At 38.6% G+C, this 22,291-nt stretch overlaps 1 pseudogene across 1 annotated transcript in view; it reads right to left on the bottom strand.

The window, feature by feature from the left end:
* LOC307104541 (peptidyl-prolyl cis-trans isomerase A-like) overlaps nucleotides 1–22,291 on the bottom strand; it is a 50,918-nt pseudogene that overhangs the window by 25,599 nt on the left and 3,028 nt on the right. Inside the window, exons 2-3 of the transcript in view lie at nucleotides 19,543–19,679; nucleotides 16,764–16,897 (exon numbers count right to left, since the gene is read on the bottom strand). The product of the transcript in view is annotated as a peptidyl-prolyl cis-trans isomerase A-like (transcript). The remainder of the gene's footprint in view (nucleotides 1–16,763; nucleotides 16,898–19,542; nucleotides 19,680–22,291) is intronic.

Below are 22,291 nucleotides of genomic sequence, written 5' to 3'. Positions count from 1 at the left end.
ACACCTCATTGCATTTAGTTGTCACTTCTCCTAGACCCCTAGGCCCCTCCTGGCTGTGACAGGTTCTCAAACTCTCCTTGTTTTGATGTCCTTGACAGTTTCGAGGAAGACTGGTCAGGTATTCTGCAGGATGTCCCTCGATTGGAATTTGTCTGATGTTTTTCTGATGATTAAATGGGGTTTCAATACACATTTAGAAAAATCTTTCCTCCAGCTCCCCCTTAAAAACCAGAATTTATACCCTCAAACAGCACAAAATCCCCATGTCTAAACCCTGGACAATGTTTCCTGCTTTCTAATTCACTGACAAATATGCAAAACGACACTAAATACCCAGGCTACAGGCTTCCCCATTAGTAACCTAACCCCTAGGTGCGAATAAACATCATTTAATGGAAGTCACATCAAGGGAAGAGCCTGGTCTCTGGCCATCTGGGTTATAGGACACTCTTGTTAGTTCCCTTCACAGCTACCCACCAGTTGAGGTTTAATGAGGCTGTGAAATTTGTGGGTTAGAAGTGTATTGTTGTTGTTTCCTGTTTCTGTTTCAATTAGCCTTCCAGCTTTCTGATTTGACAGGTGTTCCAAGCCTGAATGTAATGTAAACAACTGAAGATAAACACCCAATTATTTTCTTCCTCTTAAATAGTGTAACTTGTACAAGAAGGTACAACTTTTAAAGTAGAAAAGATGATCATCTGATAAGGAAGAAAAATTTGTATAAAACTTATTAAAATGTGCTAAGAGGCTAAATCATGTGATGCTGGTTTTTCGGTAAGCACTCAGTTGGTAGGCTCAGGTCAGGGGTCTCTAGGCTTACCCTTTACCAGATGAGAATAAACTTTTTCTGCTCCACAGGTGTCTTAGGTCCCTTGAAAAACTCCAGATCTCTCTTTTATTTTAAAAATTTTAGTGTTAGCAGTATTACAGATGTTTCCTATTCCCCCCCCCCCCGCCTGCCCCCCCCCCCCGCTTTTACCCCTCTCCGCCCAGCTCCTATCCTCCACCCCCCAGTTCTTTGCCACCCTATTGTTTGTGTCCTTGGGCTATGGACATCTATATATATAAAAGCCTAAGCTACCGAACAACCGGAACGACCGGTGCTATGATGCACACTGACCACCAGGGGGCAGACGTTCAACTCAGGAGCTGCCCCCTGGTGGTCAGGGCACTGCCCCAGTGGGAGCACTGCTCAGCTGAGACCCATCCAGGCGGCCCACCAGCCTGGCAGCAGCCACTCACTCCCTCAGTAGTCCTGCAGGTCCAATCTCCAGAAAATGGGCCAAGCACCGAAGGACCATCGCTGCTGGCACAATCCCAACAGCACCGCTGACCTCCTGGAAGTTGGCCTCGGGCACCCTGGCTGCTTCCCTTCCCTAGACCAAGGAAGAAAGGATAAAAATGTGGCTGACAGGTGGCTCCTGACAACCAGTGCAAATGTCAGCAGGACTGATCCGGATCCCGGGCCAGCAAGGGCATCCCACCACCCACCCGTAGGGCCGATTTTTGTCCCGGCCCTACTCCACCCCACTCTGGATCCCACCTGTGCATGAATTTATGCACTGGGCCTCTAGTAAGTATATAAGTTCTTTGGTTTATCTCAATAGAAATTCAGGACAACTCTTTAGGTTAGGAGAAAAAAATATAATGAGCTTTTACCCAGCAGGCATGGCTCAGTGGTTGAGTGTACACCTATGAACCAGGAGGTTGCGGTTCAATTCCCAGTCAGGGCACATGCCCAGGTTGTGGGCTCGATCCTCAGTGTGGAGCTTTCAGAAAGCAGCTGATCAATGGTTCTCTCTCATCATTGATGTTTCTATCTCTTTTTTCTTCTCCTTACCTCTCTGAAATCAATAAAAATATATTTAAAAAATAATTAGCTTTTGCCATTTAAAATAAACATGAGTGTCTTTGTCACCATCCAGATGGACTAAGCAATGAGGCATGCTTGAATATTAGCAGCAGACCAGTGGGAAGGAACCCTGAGATGGATAAAACGTACTAGAGCTAACTCCTAAAGAAGGGTGTAAATGATAGAGCTTATATTGTCAGAAGAGAAATGCGACTAGGCCCACCCTCCTTCAAAAGATGCTTGTGCTGGACCTGGACTGAGCCTGCTTTCTGAGGGTACATGAGAGGGTCCAGGCTGGAGAAAGGGCGTGGTAAGAACTCCACTGGGAATTAGGGCCAAAGCCAGGCAGTCACCTGTGTGGGGGAAAATGATAAAATCAGTATAAGAACTTGGGAGCTCTTGAGAACACTGAGTACTAGTCCAGGCACTGGAATAAAGCAAGCAGTGCAGGGTTAGTTACAAATTGACAGAGTGGTGGGCTTGCAGGAAGGCTCAGGATCCTACGGAGCAGCAAGGTGAATTCCAGATTGCTGATTTTGTGCATTTATTTCAGATAAGTTTCCTGGTCTGTTATTTTTATGATATTTTGACTCACAAAGACATTAATATTGAATTACTATCTTACAATCTACTTTTTACTGAGATTATGCATTTGGAACGTTCTCTACCCATAAACCAGTTAATCATCACTTATAATTTATTTTTATTTACATTTAATTATTTAAGAATCTAAGGTTCTAGTTTAATGTGTGGTGAAAGGTGAGAATCTAGATATATTTCCCATCTTTAAGTAGCTAACCGATTTCCCCAGCATCAATCACCCAAGAAAGTCTTTAATTCTAGGAGGGAAAGTACGTGGCCGTAATTAATTTTGAAGTGCAAATACCTACAGCTTGTATAGTGTCTGGTTCAGTTAAACATTTATTGAGTAAATGAATACTTTCTGAACCTGTCTCTGTCCCTGGCACCCACAGATCCCTTTCCCAACCCGTTTGGTCACATCTCATAGATAAATACGTTTGCTTTAATAAGGATTTCTTTCGGAGGTGAACCTACAGATAGATCAACAGCATGTAATGGTTCAAGTTAATTAGGAAAGAAAAGCTGGCATTCTGAATAGTGGTCAGAAAGAAGCCAGGAATTAATACCTCCATCAAGGTTTCACCCAGGATGTTTCTCAATGGGAAAGGCCTCTGAAGCAAAGAGGTGTGAGTGCCCATGGATCCTGTGTATCTGCCCTCTGAAGCTGCCCTGTCCTGTCCCAGCTTGCATTGGGTGGCTGTGCTGGGGGATTCCACATTTCTACCATTCATCCCTCTAACAACACTTGTCTGTCACCTATAGTTGTCTTCTATTCTGCAAATAAACGCTTTCATATTTTAGGGCAGGTTTTCATAGTGTGTAAGAGTCAGAGAACTTTCCCATTCACCACCTGTGACATGGATTCCCTAAGCTTCAGTTTCCTCATCTGCAAAATGAGGGCAATACTAGATAACATTTGTTTACCATCTACTATGTGCCTCCTCCTACTCCGTGCCTTTGCAGTAAATTATTTAGTACTCCTAACAGCTCTATGAGGTCTGCACATTTTTTATCCTCATTTTACAATCAGGAAATGGAGGCATACAGAGGTAACTGACTTGACTAAGTCTCAATAGCTAATATCGGCAGAGTCGGGATAAAAACCCGGCACTGATGGCTTCAAAGTCCAAAGTCTTAACCACAGCGTTGCTCTCTCTTTGGCACGACAAACAGCAGCCACCTTAGAGAACTGATGTGAAGATCAAGTGAGATGCTACATGCCAAATACTGTACTCAGTTAGCATTCAATAAACCTAAGCTTCCTAACAGGAAAGCATAGTCCCTTTGCTCATGGATTTTCTTCCCATAGGGAATACAGATGCGCAGAGTCACTCCCTGCAGGGCACAAGTGACAGGAGAGAAAGAGGTACAGGAGGCTGAGACCATGTAACAGGCTTCCCGGTCAGATCTGGGGGTTAGCAAAGGCTTCCCTGGGGACAGGGGGACTTGATTTGTATTTGCTATTATTAGAGGAAACGAAGCCAAAATTAAAAGGCCAGTTGTTGAAGGTCTTATTTATATTCTAAGCAAGTTATGCTAAGTATTCTAACTAAGGATTCATTTTTATATTTTAACCTATTTTGTTTAGTTTAACTTTGTTGTTACCTAGAAACTTTTGAGTAATCTTGAGAAACTTGAGTGTATGACATTACAAATTATCCTTAAAAAGAGAGTTAAACAATTACGGCTCAGAATTAAACAAAACGTATGCACCAGAAATGCACTGCTTTATAAATTGTGTTCATTTAAACTTAATTGATGTAAAGATGATACCCTAGAAAATGAAAATAGTTTAAATAAAATCAAATATGAACTCACTAATGGAATTCAAAGAAATCTTTTACAAACATATTTACGTTTCTAATGCACTTATAAATACGTAAAAAACGATGTTCCTTTGAAGAAAATGGTGTCCTATTTGCTTTCAAACTCATTTTATTAAACAATAGAATTTAAAAAATGGTAAATACATTTTCAAATAGATTTACACTTTATCATAACTTTTATATTACCTCTTTAGGTGGAGATATCATTTTTTAAAATTGTATGTAAGTTTAGTACTCTTTTGTAAGAAGGTAGTTTTCATATTCCATAATAGGTTCCCATATTAACATTTCAAATTTGAAAAGGGAAATGAAAATTGCCATTAAGATAAATCTTTCTCTTAGGAATAGGAGCGATAACATGAAAATACTTTGTTGGGTTTAGGACAATCCTGAGTTAACATTCTGACAGTAACACTCTCCCCTCACTACCTGCCCACTCTCTGAAAGGCTGTGATGTTACTTTTCTTCTTTACTTTGTTTTCAGATTTTCCCATTCATTCAAATGTGAAGCATAGTGTAATTGCTGACAGTTTATACAATGGAGTCTCAGATCTAATCTGTGGGGATTTACATGTAAACTTAATGATGTGTTTTAAAATATGCTATTGAATTCAAAGAATATAGTTAGTTCTCAAAAATATTAATTTGATTTTAATATCCCCCTCCCCCAGGTTATGGTAGGTTTCTTACCTTGGGAATAGCCTACATGAATTTAATTCACTCATATCTTGAAAAGTTTGCACATTCAGCTTTGTAAGGCAAAAATTTTGCAAATATATGCAAAGCAGAACCATACTCTTAAATTAAACCCTTTGGACACAATCTCATTTATCTGACTTTGTATGTCATATAAAATAATGCAGATTATGCAATTTTTAAATAAATGATTGTTTAAAAGCACTTTATTTAAGCAATCAATCAAGTGTGCTTTATCTTTTAACCTTTGGAACAGTAAAATGAAATGGCATTTCTTCTCTGTCTTGCAAAGTAATATTATTGTAGCATCTGTTGAATATACTGTTTGGCTCTCAGAGACGTTTTGGTCTTGGGTCAAAATCTGTGTCTTCTTAAATAGGTGTATTGTTCTACTTCTTTTATTTTGTTGTTTGAGAAGAAAAAGAAGATCTTGACATCATTTATTCTGGAAACAAGTGCCCAAGTGTGTTTAAAAAGAAAAATCAAGGATGTAGCTTCTGCCCCACTGGCTTGAAAAATCCAATAGCTTCTTTGCAAACAGAGTCATTCATTGGGTACAACTGGATCAAAAAGTAACAAGTTTTGTCTCAGTCTTTAGCCTAAAGCCTCCCCCAGGCTCTTCCAGATTAACTCTGTTGTGCCTGGATTAACCTCTCGGAGCCCTAGTATTGTTTCTCTTCATTACATTTATCCCCATGTCTGCTATTGTCTTTGCTTTTCATTAGAGGGAATAAACAGAAGAGGGCTTAAGCCATGGTAAACTCCTCCAGCTTGGAGTACCTCTTTGAGCTTCATATTTGACACTTGTTTCCCCTTTCAATGTAAACATTCATTTTGAATCCAATAACCTTGCCATAGAAATCGTTAACGTGAAGTGCTGAGCAGAATGTGTGAGCAAATACCAGTGAAGTCTCATTAGTTTTACAGAACCTAAAGCCAGGGATGACAGTTTTGCAACTGAATTAATGGTCCGTTGACCCATTTTGTTGTAAACAAATTGGAATGAGTATTAGCATATGAGAACCATATCCGTTTTAATATGATGAATTTAAAAGAAGTACAGTATGTCCCTGGAGCCTGTCAACAGACAGTTATTCATAATACACTCTCTTTCTTTATTTTATACCAAATCTTTTAAACAGATTGGGATATTACATGCATTTAACATAAATTTGTTGGCAGGGCCCTGGATTGAAAGAAACAAAGTAAGCATAACTTTTTGCTTGGCTGTGGATAGAAATAATTTTATTCTGATCTCCAGTTATTGTTTCAGTTAAGACAGCTATTCCTGACCTTGTCCCAAAGGAAATTTGACATTGATTAGAAAGGCCAGGAGCATAAGCTTCTGAACTAAATCCTGGGGAGAGACGAGAGCGATGTTATTATTTTACAAATGGCATTACAAAGGATTAATACTGGGATCATTCAATGATGTCATAATTTGATTTACTAGCTGACCAGCCCACCAATCAATGACTGGTTAAGATCCAAGAGAGCCTCATTGGGCTCATCACATAAGCCTTGCTCTTACATAAGTTTAGAACACCACTCCCCAAGATTAGTCACCCTGTCATGTTTAAGTAAAAATATTTACAAAACTGGAATCTTGAGATCATGGATTATCTCTGGTTTTCCATTATTTATAAGTTTTCTATTCCATTCTTCTGATAACAATGCAGAGAACCCAGGGTTCTTACCTCACCTCTGAAAATGACTCTCAAATGCAAATGTATAGTTATGTGCCAAAGGTAAATAGTCAAGAGGCTTTGGGAGCAAGGAAGACAGTTCTTACTATTATTTATATTAATAGACAATCCAAAAGGAAAGAGATACTCTATGTTCTTTTCCCCAATATGCAGAATAAATCTATATGCGATTTTTACTTTGCTGCTTTTTCCTTTTTTTCCAGAAAAGACATTCAGTGGTTGGGGCTACATGATTTGGGGGAGTGGAGGAGCAGTGCCTTTGGTTCAAAAAGTATTAAAGATTTCAGGACCTCAACAGCAGAACAGTGACCAAGCTCAGGGCCATTCTAGGTGTGGAGCCTGTGGTGCAACCCAATCAGGGGCTCCTGATGCCAGCCCGAGTTAGGACAAAATCTTCAAGTTTTGCAATGGCATTTGCATTAGAGACTGAGGAATGCCTGAATCCTACCTCAAATCCCAGAGACCTCTACTTAAGAGGCTCCAGAGGGAGTTGCAGGCAGAAGAGACTGGGAGAAAAATAAAAATCGACATACCATCCTATTATTGGTTGGGCTTGTGCACAAAGTCTGCAGAGCACTTCGGTAAACAGGACTGGTGAGTGTTGCCTAATTCAAAGTCATAATCTCCTCTTTATTGCACTAAACCCAAACCCAGTTTTGGAATCTCAGCATTCTCCCCCAAGGCTAATTTATTTAGAGAGCAGAGGCAATGAAAGAATCCAAGCCCCCAGCAATAGAACAGGAGGACAGACAAAGCATGGCTTTCAGCATGAGAAGGGACCTTAGCTCAGTGAATCTTTTGGCCAAAAGAAGTAGGAGAAAGTAAAAAAAAAAATGGACATCACATTTATGAGCATGATGTTTGGATGTATAGCAATCCCACTCATGATGCAGTTGGTTATGGAGCATGACCAAGTGGATTTGCTAATCCTTCTATACAGGGCTGGATGGGGTAGGACAGGACAGAGGAGAGAAAAGGACATGGTCCCTCCTTCTCTGTTGAATGTAGCAAGAAAACAATGGAGGAAAAATAAGTAATTTCTATTAAGCATTTTTCCAATTAAAGACAACTACTATGAAAATTGCAGATGTTCTCTGAAGAAAATATAAAAAATAATTAAAAGCAAAAGGCAATGATAGTACAAAAGAAAAACTGAATTAAATCTCCCATTGTCTCATAAGTTCAATAAGTGATGCTAACATTTTGAGGTGTATCTATTCTTACATTTTCCCATGTATTTCTGATAATACATGTACATTAATAATAATTGACATTATGCTATAGGTAGCCTGCTCCTTTTGCTTATCAATTTATCATGTCTTTCTATGCCAACAATTATTTCTCTACATTTGTATTTAAAATAACTGCCTAGCGTTCTTTCATAGGTATTTCCTTATATTATTTATTTTCTGAATATTTATGTTGTTGATAAATTTTAGCTTTTACAAAGGACTTGATATGAATGTTCTTGTCTGTACAACTTTCTAACATTTCTGGTTATTGACACAGATTAGGTTGCTAAAAATAAAATTACTTCATCAGAGAGTATGCATATTTTAAAGACTTTCTTACATAGTGAATGGTATCGTAATTTGCAATTCCACCAGCAGAGTTAGCAAACTCTGCTCTGGCCAGTGCTAGACATGGTCACTCTTTTTCAATTTTTGCCAATCTATTAGTTGACAATTTTATCTTTTCATTATAATTTCATTTTTAAAAATTCTTAGTGAGATTGTTCTCCTTCCCCAATTCTTAATTAGACAGTATGCACAAAATATAAATTACTTTTCTATTGAAAAAATTGACTTGATTATCATGATGCCTACATTTCAAAGAAAATTTTAATTTACTGAGTTTCTGAAATAAATTAACAAAGTATTTTTATTTCAGGAAGTTCAGCTGTGTATGTCAACTTCGTTTTTTAAAGAATACATCAGAACTTTGATGATAAAAACATATATTTTAAAAACTATAAGAGATAAATAAAGGTATGGTAGCAGACTGAAATGAAATTGAGAGTTTGTTTTGGGTGAAAGTATAACATGAAAATCTGGAAAGTAAGTCAAGCCTAATCAATGTCAAAAATATATATTGAGTACATATGCAAGTAAGTAGGTTAGGCTATACAAAAAAAGTTAATCAAATTAGGAATCTCTGCATATCTACAAAAAGTCAATTAAATCTAAATTACAGATAATAAAGTGCATCTATAGTCTACAAATAATTACACTTAATGCAAATTTATCTGTCACAACATTATTTAAACTCAAGGACAGAGTGATTCAATAGCCACGCAGTAGAACTATGCCATGACTCTTCTCATTAGTCTTATTCTATCATGACCTTGAAGAGGAATTCTTTCTTTCCTCTTGAAGTGGTATTGCATTACTACATGTCACTTTTTTAAATTAATCATCTAATTTTTAGGATTTCAAAAGATTGATGCATGGAAATTATCGGTGCATGTTCAAGTTAAGACCCTTCCTTTTATGAAGCAAAATGCTGTGAGAAGGTGGAATCAGATGGCAGAGGTGTGGATAACTGTGTCTTTGCATCTCATGGAGCGTCACTGAGATACCGCTTTCAGCACACATGACCTTTTAAACAAGATCTAGTAATAAAATTTTCCTCTGAGCATGAGCTTATACAGTTTGGAAGATGTAAAGGCTCAAGATTTTCTGCTGTCATTGTTATGATCTGATGTTTACAAAGACACTGTCATGAGAACCCTGAATCCAAAACAGAAGACACAAAGTAAGGGAGGATGTCCCTAGGTAAGTCATGTAGACAAATATTCATGGGAAGTCAGGATCTACCTCTGAAACAAAGGTTGGTTGCTATCATTATTTATATTTATTATCAAACATGTGCACTATTCAATAAATGTTGCTTTCATTAGCATAGTAATTGAATAACTAAGATCCAAGAGGGGAATTACTTTTTGGTACTATGGGATAAAAAATATTTTAAGCCATATGTCCTGGAAATATGCTTTTTAAAAAAAATCCTCACTTGAGGATATTTTTCCATTGATTTTTAGAGAACGGAAGAGAGAGGGAAAGACAGAGAGAAATATCAATGTGAGAGAAGCACATCTATTGGTTGCCTCCTGCACGAGCCCCAACCAGGGCCCGGGCCAGGGAGGAGCCTGCAACCAAGGTATGTGCCCTTGACTGGAATTGAACCCAGGACCCTTCGGTCCATAGGCCCACACTCTACCCACTGATCTAAACTGGCTAAGGCATGGAAATACACTTTTTAACAGACTTCTGTGTGTGTGTGTGTGTGTGTGTGTGTGTGTGTGTGTGTGTGTGTGTGTGACATTATGACTATTTGGGGCATTACATTATGTTGGTAGACAAAATATATTGAATGATTAAAAAATTAGGAGGGCATGCTTTTCTCAGTGGGATCCTTGGAGAAGCAGGAAGGATGCAGGTGTGCAAAGAAGAGTCTGAAAAGTTTGGTTTCCTTGTGATTCACAGAAGGATCTAGAGTAAAACTCTGTGGTTTGTGCACAGAACAAGGACTGAAGTCATGTTGCAAAGAGTGTGGAGGGTGAGAAGAAAACACACTGAAACAGCATTCCTGAGAATTCTTTGCCATTGGCTACCCTGCCATTTCTTTCTTTAGTATGATACTCAGACAACATAATCTATGTGTAATTTTAGGTTGATTACCCCTAGTCTTACAAACCCTGGAACATTTTCCATTTCTCTTTGGAAATGTTAATATCTCTGCCTGGCATGTCAAAAAATGGTAGAAAGAACAGTTTGACCTAATCAGTCTCATTTTGCACAATAAAGAAATCTCAAAGTAGAATGTTTAATTTATTACCTTTGTGAAGAACAAAGTTCTGAATTATAGATTATAATTATTTTTATGTGATTTCTTTCTGAAGGTTTTAAAGGTCAATTTGCTTGGTGACTCTTTATCCAGAAAAAATGTGAAAGTAAATCTAAAGCATTTCTATTAAATTACTTAATATAGAGCATTGTAGCTTAGACAGTTATACAGATAATGTTACAGTATAGAGTTTTAAAATATATATTATTTTTTGCATATAGATACATGCATAAACAGCACATATGCTTCTGAGTTGGGATTATGAGGAATTGCAGCCCAGTTTTCATAATGCAAGGGTGATGCTCAGAAAGACCCTTGAGTGGTGGGTCTAAAGGTCAAGGGTTGAAATTGGGCTACACCACTCTGGCTGCACAAAGTAATCACATAGCTTGTGACCATCAAAGATATATATCCAGTCCCCCAAGTTTGAAACTACCTAAGCTAAATAAGTAGTGAACCCATTTCTACACTAGTAATGTCTAAAATAAAAAGAATCTGGAAGTGAGCATTAAATTTCCCTTAAAAATATATATATAGCTCTGTCATCTTATTATCTCTCTCCTTTTCTCTCTCTCTCTCTCTCTCTCTCTCTCTCTCTCTCTCTCTCTCTCTCTTTCTCTCTCTCTCTCTCTCTCTCTGTCTCTCTCTCTCTTTCTCTCTCCCCCCACCCTAAGATCTATCACCGAACACATACATGCGTAGAAAGGAAGATTAACATACATCTCTATCTGTCATTTCTATGCATGTGTACTAGTACATAAGATATCTACATGCATAGGCACATACCTATGCATATGTTTATGTAAATCCATATATAGAAAGGGATATCTAGGAGATTTTAATTGTTGTCAAGGATGACATGACCACTGTATACAATGTTCCAGCTCAAAAATCTGTTGCTTTTGGATGTCTACAACTAAGGACAACCTCTCTACAAACAACCCTCCATATAGGAAAAGAGAAAATCTATGAATGGGAATATGCAGATATAAATATGGATACATATACTTCTTTCTCCCATTTCATCCTGAAACCTGAAGAAGGGAGGCAAATAATTACATCAGAAAAACATATCTGGGAGTGGAACAGTCCTTCCTAAGAGGTTTAAGAATAAAAAATGAAGTCAGGATTGGTGAGTAGGTATATCATGTACTATTAAAAAAATTCTTCCACACACAGAAGAATTGGAAAGGTCAAAAAGTGCTCACTGTACATTTTGGGGATGAGGCGGTACATTTGAGTTGATCTAAGTGTGACCTCAGAAAAAGATTGTATCTGGGTGTGAACTCAGCTCCACCAACTTACTGACCTTGGGCAATTCCCCTATTCTGTCTATGACTCAGTTTCCTCCTCTATAAAATGTGAAGTATTAAATGGTACATAAAATGGTACATAAAATGTATCTGGTATACAGTAAGTACTCAATAAAAGTTAGCTTCTATATATATGGAGGAGAGAGAACTGGACGATGCTTGGTGAGAACGTTGCTCCTTCCCCGAGTTCTGTATTGAATGGGGGACAGTTTGCCTGAGAAAGTTTAGTTCACATTTTTTGGAATTCCCCAAATTCTTTTTCTCCCAGTTTTTCTCATGACAACATGAGATCTAAAATTCTTGGACTCTAGTCTAGATCACTTATTTTGGAAAGCATAAAAATACCTGGAAAAATATTATATTCAGTCTTTATTTAACCCAACTCTGATCTTCAGTCTTGTTTCTGTGGCTAGTACTGCTGTTCTGGCCTAGCAAAAAGGCTGGCTATGGGCGGATTCACCTTATGGACCATGAAATCATTCACTCACCAATTCTGATCTCTCTCCCTTATTAGTCAGATAGATTTGGGCAAATAACCCCTACACCTCAATTTTATCAGTACCATAGGGGAAAATAATATCTACCTCATAAAATTATTAGGAGAATTCTACTGCTAGTAGAAAACTATTTAACAGAGTGCCTAAAAAGTGTTCCATAAATGTTAGTCATTATTGAATGTAAGATTAGAAAATATTTATTTTCATTTCTCTACATTCAACATTAAACCATGATACTGATATTGTTGACCTACGGGCTATTCATTAACAATCAGAAATCATAGTTGTCACTTACACTTGACATCCTAAAGGAGAGGTACTTTAGAATTTGTTATCTTTAAGTGTTTAGTATTTTCTTGTGATACTCTATTCGGCTTATTTTTTCATTGTATCTTTGTAGTGTCCCTTAGCAAAGCAAACCGTTCCTTTCGAGTGGACTTTCCTCTTCATTTCGCGCTGCGACGGTAACTGTCTTTGAAAGAAACACCCTTCAAGGTTAAGGACTATGTCTATATCTTCTGTAACTTCCCAGACAGTCTATCTGGGGCCTGAGACTGCAGACGATTGCTTTATTTTATTTACTAAAGGAATTAGATAATTAGGTTGTATATTTGAATGGACCGTACCCAATGGTTTACTGCCCCAGCTGTGCAGAGGTAATGTTAAATTCCAAAGAAACATATATTTTTAGTGTTTAGTTAACTGCAATGTATAATGACCTTCACCAGAAAAGCTTTGATTATCTAGAGAACTTTTAGGAGATATATAACATTTTATAGGTAGATTATTCCTATCTTCTATATTTCTGTTGCTTTTACCTGCAGATCATTAAGCAGAAATAGCTCTTGTTTCAGACCTATGTAAATCTTTCAGTGGAAAGCTAAGGCAGTCTGGTATAAAATGTTACACTACTATATTTAATGCTATTACCTTCTAGGGTATAAGTGAGAAATAAATTATTTGGGGAAAACTAATCAATGATTCTATAAAAATTAATTGCAAAAGACTGGGCTCATTTAACTTTTGTTCCATAAAAATGGTCAATGAAGAAATATATAGTTAGTGCTAGTGCAGGATAAATCTGTCAATAATTGTCAGGCAGTATATAATACTGCTTCGAAGAACAGAAGGAAACTTGCTTCAGCTTACTGTTATAAAAAACATACAAGTGTGAAATCATTTTGCATAATGATAACTTGAATTAATATTTTTGCTATACATCTTTTGTACATTTCCCCCAATACTTTATTGTGAAAATATTCATATACATCCATATACTCACCACCTGGATTCTAGCATTAACATTTAACTAAAGTTTCTTTCTCACATGTCTATCCATTTTTCCATTCATCTATTCACAAATTAATAATACCAGGTTTTGATACATTTCTAGTAAATTACAGATATTACAACTAAGCATACATGTCTGAATTAGAATTTAATATTTATTTATATTATTTTGATGTAAAATTCACATAAGATAGAATGCACAAATTATAAGTGTACATTCTCTGAATTTTGGCAAATACTTTACACCTGTATCACTCAATGTCCTATCAAGGTATAGAACATCACCATCACCCCAAAACTTTCCCTCATGCCTCTTCTTGGTCAATCCTCATCCTACTTTCCTGAGGCAAGCACTCTTATTATTTTCTTCCACCACAGATAATATTTTTCCTCATCTAGAATTTCATATCAATACAGTATATACTATTTTTTCATAAATTGTATAAAGCATTTGGAATACATTCATGTTGTTGCCTGTGTCAGTAGTTTTTTCCTTTTTATTGTTCAGTGGTATTCCATTGTGTGGATATACCACAGGTTTTTCATCTGCTCTCCTGCTGATGGCTAATCTACCTGGGCTCTTTCCAGCTGGTGCTATCATGAATAAAGCTGTTATAAACATTTGGTACCAGTCTTTTAGTGAACATATATATTTTGGCAAATCCCTAGGAATAAGCTTTTAGGATCACACTGTAGGTGAATATCTAGTTTTTCTTTTTCCCCATAAGCCCTTTACACACAATAAAATACTTATTTCTCAAAATACAATTTATGAGGCGGGTACTATTATTGCCATTCTACAAAGTAATGGACACACAGATAATACGTGATAAAACCAAAGTTTGAACTCAGTAATTTAGTTCCAAAATTCATGCTTACAGCATGAATGGGAGATAAATCTGGAGATATGTCCAGGAGGCAGATCATTAAAAGCCTTGTAGTCGTGGGGGCGGGGTGGTGGTGAATGAAAATGGGGAAGGGATTAAGAGGTACAAATTATCACCTATAAAAACAGTCATGGATATATAAAGTACAGCATATGCAGTATACCAATAATCCTATCTAATAATAGACAAATATGCAAATTGACCATACCTCCGACACACCCACAAGCCACACCCACCATCCAATCAGAGCGAGTATGCAAATTAACCCAAACCAAGATGGCTACAGCCACAGAGAGCAAGGTTTCCTAGGTAACAGAGGAAGCCAAGCTTTCTGCCAGCCGTTGCAGGCCTAAGCCTCCACTCAAGCTACAAAGTTTCAATTATAGAAGGTAAACAAATTCAAACAAATGGCCGCAGGATGGAGCTTGAGAGAGCAGGCCAGGGTTGCCGCTGGCAACAGGGGAAGCAAAGCTTTCTGCACATCCTGGCCGGGCCCACCCGCTTAAGGCAACAAAGTTTCAATTATAACCCCAACACAAATGGCTGCGGGCCTCTGAGGGAGCCCCAGGCTTGGCTCCGCTCCAGGCTACAAAGTTTCAATTGTAGAAGGAAAATAAATTCCAGATACCAGGGCCTCTGCTTGGTTGCCAGGGGGCGTGGCCCGCCTGCAAACCACCACAGGCCCCTCGCTCAGGCCGCTCCACACCCCAAGGGAACCCCACCCTGATCAGGGACACCCTTCAGGGCAAACCAGCTGGCCCCCACCCCTGTACCAGGTCTCTATCCTACCTAATAAAAAAGTACTATGCAGATTGATCATCACTGCAACACACAATATAGCTGCCCCCATGTGGTCAAAGATCCTGTCCCCATGTGGACACAAGATGGCCACCACAAGATGGCCAGCAGGAGAGGGCAGTTGGGAGGCACCCGGCCTGCAAGGGAGGCCAGTTGGAAGTGATCAACCCTGCAGGAGAGGGCAGTTAGGGGTAACCAGGCCAGCAGAGGAGGGAAGTTGGGGGCAAACAGGCTGGCAGCAGAGTGGTTAGGGGGTGATCAGGCTGGCAGGCAGAAGCGGTTAGGGGCAATCAGGAAGGCAGGCAGGCAAGCAGTTGGGAGCCAGCAGTCCTGGATTGTGAGAGGGATGTCCGACTGCCCGTTTAGGCCCGATCCCAGTGGGAGCGGGCCTAAACGGGCAGTCGGACATCCCTTGAGGGGTCGCAGATTGGAGAGTGTACAGGTTGGGCTGAGGGAAAACCCCCCTCCGTGCACGAATTTCGTGCACCGAGCCTCTAGTATTGTAATAACTACCTGTGGTGTTAGATGGGTACTAGACTAATTGTTGTGATCACTTCTTAAGTTATATAAGTGTCTAACCACTATGTTGTAAACCTGAAACTGAAATAATATTGCATATCAACTGTAATGAAAAAATAAAAAATCATTTAATAAATAAATAAATAAAAGCCTTGTAAAAGTTTTAAAAAAAATGAACAAATTCCCATGCACACTGCACATATCTTATTTTGAAGTAAAAAAACAAAATGGCAAAAACACCTGCATGTGGCCCACGGGCTGTAGTTTGAGGACGCCTGCTAAGCAGACAGATGAATGCAAGACCCGAGGGAGTCAATTATGTAGATGTGTGGAGAGAGTGTTTCATTCAAAGGAAGTAGCATGTGCAAAGGTCCAGAGTGGGAGAATGTGCTTAGAATGTTGAAAGAACAGACTGAGGAAGAGAGGGTAGGAGATGAAGTCCCTCTCAAATGTGACCATTAAAACAAACATATTCCTTCTAGAATAGTTGCTGCTAACATCAGTGGGTGCTGTTTACAGTTTTATTCTATTTTAGGGCTACTGAGGGTGAGACTAAGAAAAGATGACTGGATATTTACATTTGTGTGAACTTGGCTTTTTTTCCCCTCTCTCTTGGTGTTGTTAAGATTAAATGAGTGGTAGGAGTAAGAGAAAGTTTATCGTTTTTGTAAAATATTTGTGTATTTATGACTTTTCTATTATTTTAAAATGTGTTATATTCCATATATATCCCCAGTCCTTTGCTCTTTTTGAGAACATCTTGCACGTCTAGAACTAATCTATTGAAATAAAGCCTCCTTATGTGCCTACTCTGGTATTTGTTTTCAGTGTTGAACTTGTCATTGCAAACATGCATTTGTTTGCTCATGGTTGCTTGCGTGCTTCACCTTCTTCATTTTGGTCATAAACAACTGCAGGTGCTTCGCAAATACATGGAGGGAAGATTCTCACCAGGAACCGATCTTTCCAGGTACTCTGCTGCTGTCTCTGTCAAGGAGCTCTTCGTATCTGCATGGACCTTATCTTGTGCGGTAATCCTGGAAAGGACTTTCTGGGAGAAATGATCTGGGTGGTATTTATGAAATCTAAATTTCAACAATTCACTCTAAGACATTGCAGTTCATCCTGTAATCTACCTTCAAGAACATTTCTCAGCGGATGATATGGTACCAAATAGGACTGTCATGTCCATTGAAACAAACATACCTGCGATGTCTCTGGAATGCACAGAAAGGAGTTGTTGGTGCTTCCTTAGATCAGCGGTCAGCAAACCGCGGCTCGGGAGCCACATGCGGCTCTTTGGCCCCTTGAGTGTTCTAACGCCACTTCTTCAAAATAGACTCGCCCAGGCCGAAAACCAACTTCTGCGCATGGGCCACGAAGTTTCAATCGCACTGTACGTGTGCGCCCGCACGTGGTATTTTGTGGAAGAGCCAGACTCAAGGGGCCAAAGAGCCGCATGTGGCTCGCGAGCCGCAGTTTGCCGACCACTGCCTTAGATGGTCCCAGGCGCCCGAATATCATTAATCATGTCCTCAAGGTAAGACAACTGCCCTTGCTTTCATTCATATTGTCCTCCAAGGAGAGAGCTTGATTTTTTTTCTTAGTGTATATTTCTCTGCTATAATAAAGTTATTTTTTCCTAAGTACCCACATACATACGTTCCTCTATTTCAAAGCTAATATTTGGTTTTATCATATGACATTGCCATTTTTGCATTCATATATTCAGTTTTGCAATAATATGGTCAAGTTACTTCATTCTCCACCCCTCAACCCCTTCTCTACATTCTGCCTTTTCTATTGAAGTAAACATAAGGCACGGTTTCTCTTTTCTGAGCTGCTTTCACAATCTAATAAGATGTAAAACGACTCTCTAGCTGATCTCCATAGCCCAGGCATGCAGGATACCTTCTAAGGTTTGGTTTACCAATGTAACTATCAAACATATTTTTAATAAGTCACGTATCTTACACTATGCCGCCCGGAAGTAGAAAGACCTTTCTGGTTGAAATTCTATAGTCCAGATTTGATAGTCGAATTTCACTTGTCTCTGGTTTGATGAAGATGACCCTAAAATCTAGTGGCTTTTAAAAGGGACACACTTCAGAGAGCAAACAGTGCTATTGTTCTCCTTTTGGACTGAACGTATTTGCAACACATCTTCTGTAATAACTGTTTTCTCCGATTAGCGGATCTACAGAAAAATTCCCAGCGTCAACCTGTTTTCACTCATATTTTATTTTGAGTTTTCCCCGGGCTCTCTCCCTCACTTACTCTCACATCCACCTTTCCACTGGAAGCGATCGCTTGAAACGCCACCGTCTGTTTTTGTCAGTGAGAGAACTCATGTGAGGCGTGCAGAGGCAAAGTCCAGGAAGCTCAGATGCTAGCGGCTCCCTCGCCCGGGAGCCTGGACACATTCCAGAATGTAGGACACTGGAGAGTGAGACTGAAGTGACAGGTTACAGGTGGGGCAGAGACAGAGCTCAGTGGCTGGTAGGTGTTTTTCTTCCTCTCTCTTCTGGAAAGCAGTGGATCACCCCCAAGGAAATTAGCCAAATGCCTTGCAGAAGACAGTCTAAAAAGGTTGACGTAATCCCCAAAGAGACGGCTCTATCAAAGGTAAGGAACGGGTCCCCCAGGATGGATAAGAGGAAGCAGCCAGAGGCTCCTACAGCACAGGTGTGTCTCCTTTTGTTCTTTTAGGAAATCCTCTCTAGGAGGAAGAAAGATCCTATATTTTTAAAGGCTCCTGTTGTTCCACTAATCAACATAGAGTGGAAGCCAGAAAAAAAAAAAAATGTATGCTTTAATAGTCCTTCATGCTCTTGGCCTGTTTTCTCCCTGTTTGTCGGCTCATTTGTCAGCAGACACGACTTTCCTGCCATAGAACTCTTAACTCACACTTATGTGCCAGAGCACAAAAATGCAGACTTATGAAGTGGCAAAGGGATTGATTAAAAAATCTAAATTTTTATATTTCTGGAGGCGTAATAGTTTAAATGTAACCCATGGCAATATCTATTCTAAAAACTCTTACTTTTGATACCAACGTAGTTGACTAGAACTTGCTGTAGTGAATGCAGAGAGGAATTTTTTATTACATTTTAAACACTACAAGAACAATCTGTATATAAATTCAATTAAAAAACAAATGGCAATGCTTAAAAATAAGGATGATTTATTATTATGATTTCCCTGTTTTATTTCTAGATTTTACATTTTATTCCCAATCTACATTCTGACCAGTGTGTATTAAAACAGTAATTAAAAAATAAATGAGTAATGTTCCAATTTCACATATTTTTAGTAATCAATAGAGGCTATGTCATAGCCTGTGTTTGGCTACATTCTTTAAACTTATCTTTTTTCCTGCCTTTTAATTTTTTTTTCTTTTTCTAAGGTGGTAGCCTGCTTTCCAGACTGATCTGCTTCTGCCCCCTTCATTCATCTGCTCATTTGAGCTGCATTGCCTGTCACCTCAGAGCCCTTCATATCTCCTCCCACACCCCAGCCATTAATCATTCAGCAACAAATACCTTGGGAACACTGGTTGAAAAATGAGTTAGATTCTGGAGTTTCCTAATTCATGTTTTAATTGAACTTCAGTAAAACTACTTATGGACCACTTTCTGATCATTTTGGTTTTTTTGGGGGGAAAAAGTAAACCCTATCATAAAAATAAATACAAAAGGGCAGGGTTCAAAGGAGGAGGTTATTTGCCTACCTTTTCTGGGCTGTCAGAATCTGAGACAGCACTGCTGCAAGGAGGATGGTCCAGGTCTTTGCTCTACCCCATGCTGGGTGTGAGAGGCCTGGCCCTTCTGGAAGGCTCAAAGAACCAGCTCCACGCAGGTCCTGATCCTGGAGAAAAATGAGGATCAAAGGAGAAAATGAGTGAAACTTGTTTTTGTTTTTCAGACATATTTTTGTTGTTGTTAAATCCTCCCCCCAGGATATTTTTTCATGGATTTTTTTTGAGAGAGAGTGGAAGGGAGGGGGGGAGACAGAGAGAAAGAAATGTCCATGTGAGAGAGTCACATTGATTGGTAGCCTCCCTGGGAATTAGCCTGCAACCCAACTGAAGTATGTGCCTTGACCAGAATAGAACCCATGACCCTTCAGCCCATGGGCTGACATTCTATCTACAGAGACAAACCAGCTAGGGCTTTTCTGACATATTTTATTTTTGTTTAATAGGGTATGTTAACAGTCTGTCAATCTTTTGGAAGGGCAATGACTCTAAAGTCTCTTGTTTTTGGAATGTGAAGCCATGATTACTTTCTTTTTTACTTTCTATGTGTGGATTTAAAGAATGAGCCATGATTCTTTGTCATTGCTATAATTTAATGGGAGGATTTAAATAGTTCTCATACTTGCATTTCCAAATATTTTTCTTAATTTTGTTTTAATCAAATCTATTCTACCCTTTGCTTATATTTTATTCTCAGATATTAATATACTAACTTCTCACAGCTAGTCTGGGAGATATTAATTTGCTTCTAAGATCAATAAATGTTCACATATATTAAAATGGAGGGGGGGAACAGTCAATAATGGTTCATGAAACACGGACCTGATTATATCATTTCTGTCCTTAAAAATCTGCCACTGTTGTCCTTTGCCTTCAACAGAGCCCAAGTTGGTTAGTCAAGGATTCGAAATTCCCCCTAAGACCACCCAAATCTAGTCTCAACCTAAGTCAGACCTCATCCTCTCTCCCTGCACCATCCATTTTACATCCCGGTCCCATGGGTCCTTGGGCTTTTCTGAAACACACCTTGTGCTCGCAGCTACATCCAATGCTTTTGCTCAATTGTTTCCTCCACCAAGATTATCTTTCTTCTTTGAAGGAACATTTTATTTATCATCTAAGATTGAGGTTTCTGAGAAATGTTCTGATGCTATTGGTTAAAATAAATATTTCCCCACTTCAGGCTTTCATAGCACTTTATTAGTTTCTCTGTTTTGTATATGATGATAATTAGCTTTGTATTACAGACAGCTGCACATACTTCTGCTTTCTCCTTGAGATTTTAAACTCCTTGAAGACCACACTCAAAGTTTACATAATTAAAATATCTATTACTTGTCTAATGTGTTTGCATATTGCCCTATGAGTAGATGTTTTCCAATATTCGTATTTATTGTAAATATTATATAAAATATTTATGAGCTCCAACTTCTTTCTTTCTAGCTCATACAAAAAGAACCTACCAAATTACCCAGCAATCCACCATGACTGTATCAAAAAGAAACACTGCATATTAACAAGAATATATATGAAGGCACATTGCAAATTAATCGTAATAGTTAAACTAATTGGTTTTGCACAGAGAACTTAAGTATTAACCCCAAAAACATCTACATCTCCCTCTTCTCCAACCATGGGAATAATTTTATTTCATGAGCTTTCACGAACCGTTTACTTTCCTTCAGGGGTCAGAATTTTTTCTTAGTGTCTCTGAGATCAGGTCTCCTGAGGTAAACAAACGCTCTTGACTCTTTTTGGACAAGACATATGCATTGATCAATCAGCTGCAAAGCTGAGAGGTAAAACCAGGTCCCATGTCCAAATTTGCAAACTGGCTTTATAAGCCCTGACTCTACTGACTTGTCTTCTAGATTAACTTGGAACTAAAATAAATATGTCTAATGCCTTTATCTAAGGATACTGTTCTTGTTCATTCTAAAAATGATGGAAGATTTCTGGGGAGTTCTGGAGGTATCTCAGGAATCCTGGTTTACTTGGAGTTTCAGAGACATATTGTGGTTCTTTATGTCCATAAAATCTTTGGCAATTCTCCTTCAAAAGGTGGAGACTAACTCTTCTCACCTTTAATGTGGGCCTGACTTAGTGATTTGATTCTAACAAATGCAATATTCCTGAAGTGACAGTGAATAACTTCCGAAGCTAGGTCATAAAAGGTGATACCACTTCTGCCCTGATCTGTCTTAAATCACTAGCCAGCCCATAAGGTTGATCTCCTAGCTATTGGAGAGGCTATTATAGAATAAAATAGAGATTTTTGCCAACAACCAGCACCAAGTTCCAAGCCATGTAAGTGAACCAACTTGAAGACGGTACTCCAGCCCCAGTTAAGCTCTCAGATGATTGTAGTCTTGGTTAACATCTTAATTATGACCACATGAGAGACCCTGACTGAACTGAGCCAGAACCTACCCATCTATAGATTCTCAGGTTCCTGATCCACTAAAGAGACAATAAAAGAATAAAACAATAGAATAAAATATAAGACAGTCTCAGAAGCCAAGATAGAGAAGACATATCTTAAAGACATTTGTGGCTGTGGCTTTTGTGTAATGGAGTGAATGCCAACAGGAATCACAAAAGACCCACAAAGGTTTTAAGAAAATTTTATTAGTAAAAACATTATTTGCTTGAACTATAAGGGACAGAGTAGAAATAAAAAAGATCTTGGGACAGCAATTTCTACAAGTAAGAATTAGGCTGA

Source organism: Cnephaeus nilssonii, assembly GCF_951640355.1.
Source record: "Cnephaeus nilssonii genome assembly, chromosome: 8".
NCBI lineage: Eukaryota > Metazoa > Chordata > Mammalia > Chiroptera > Vespertilionidae > Cnephaeus > Cnephaeus nilssonii.
This window is presented reverse-complemented; position numbering and strand designations above follow the sequence as displayed.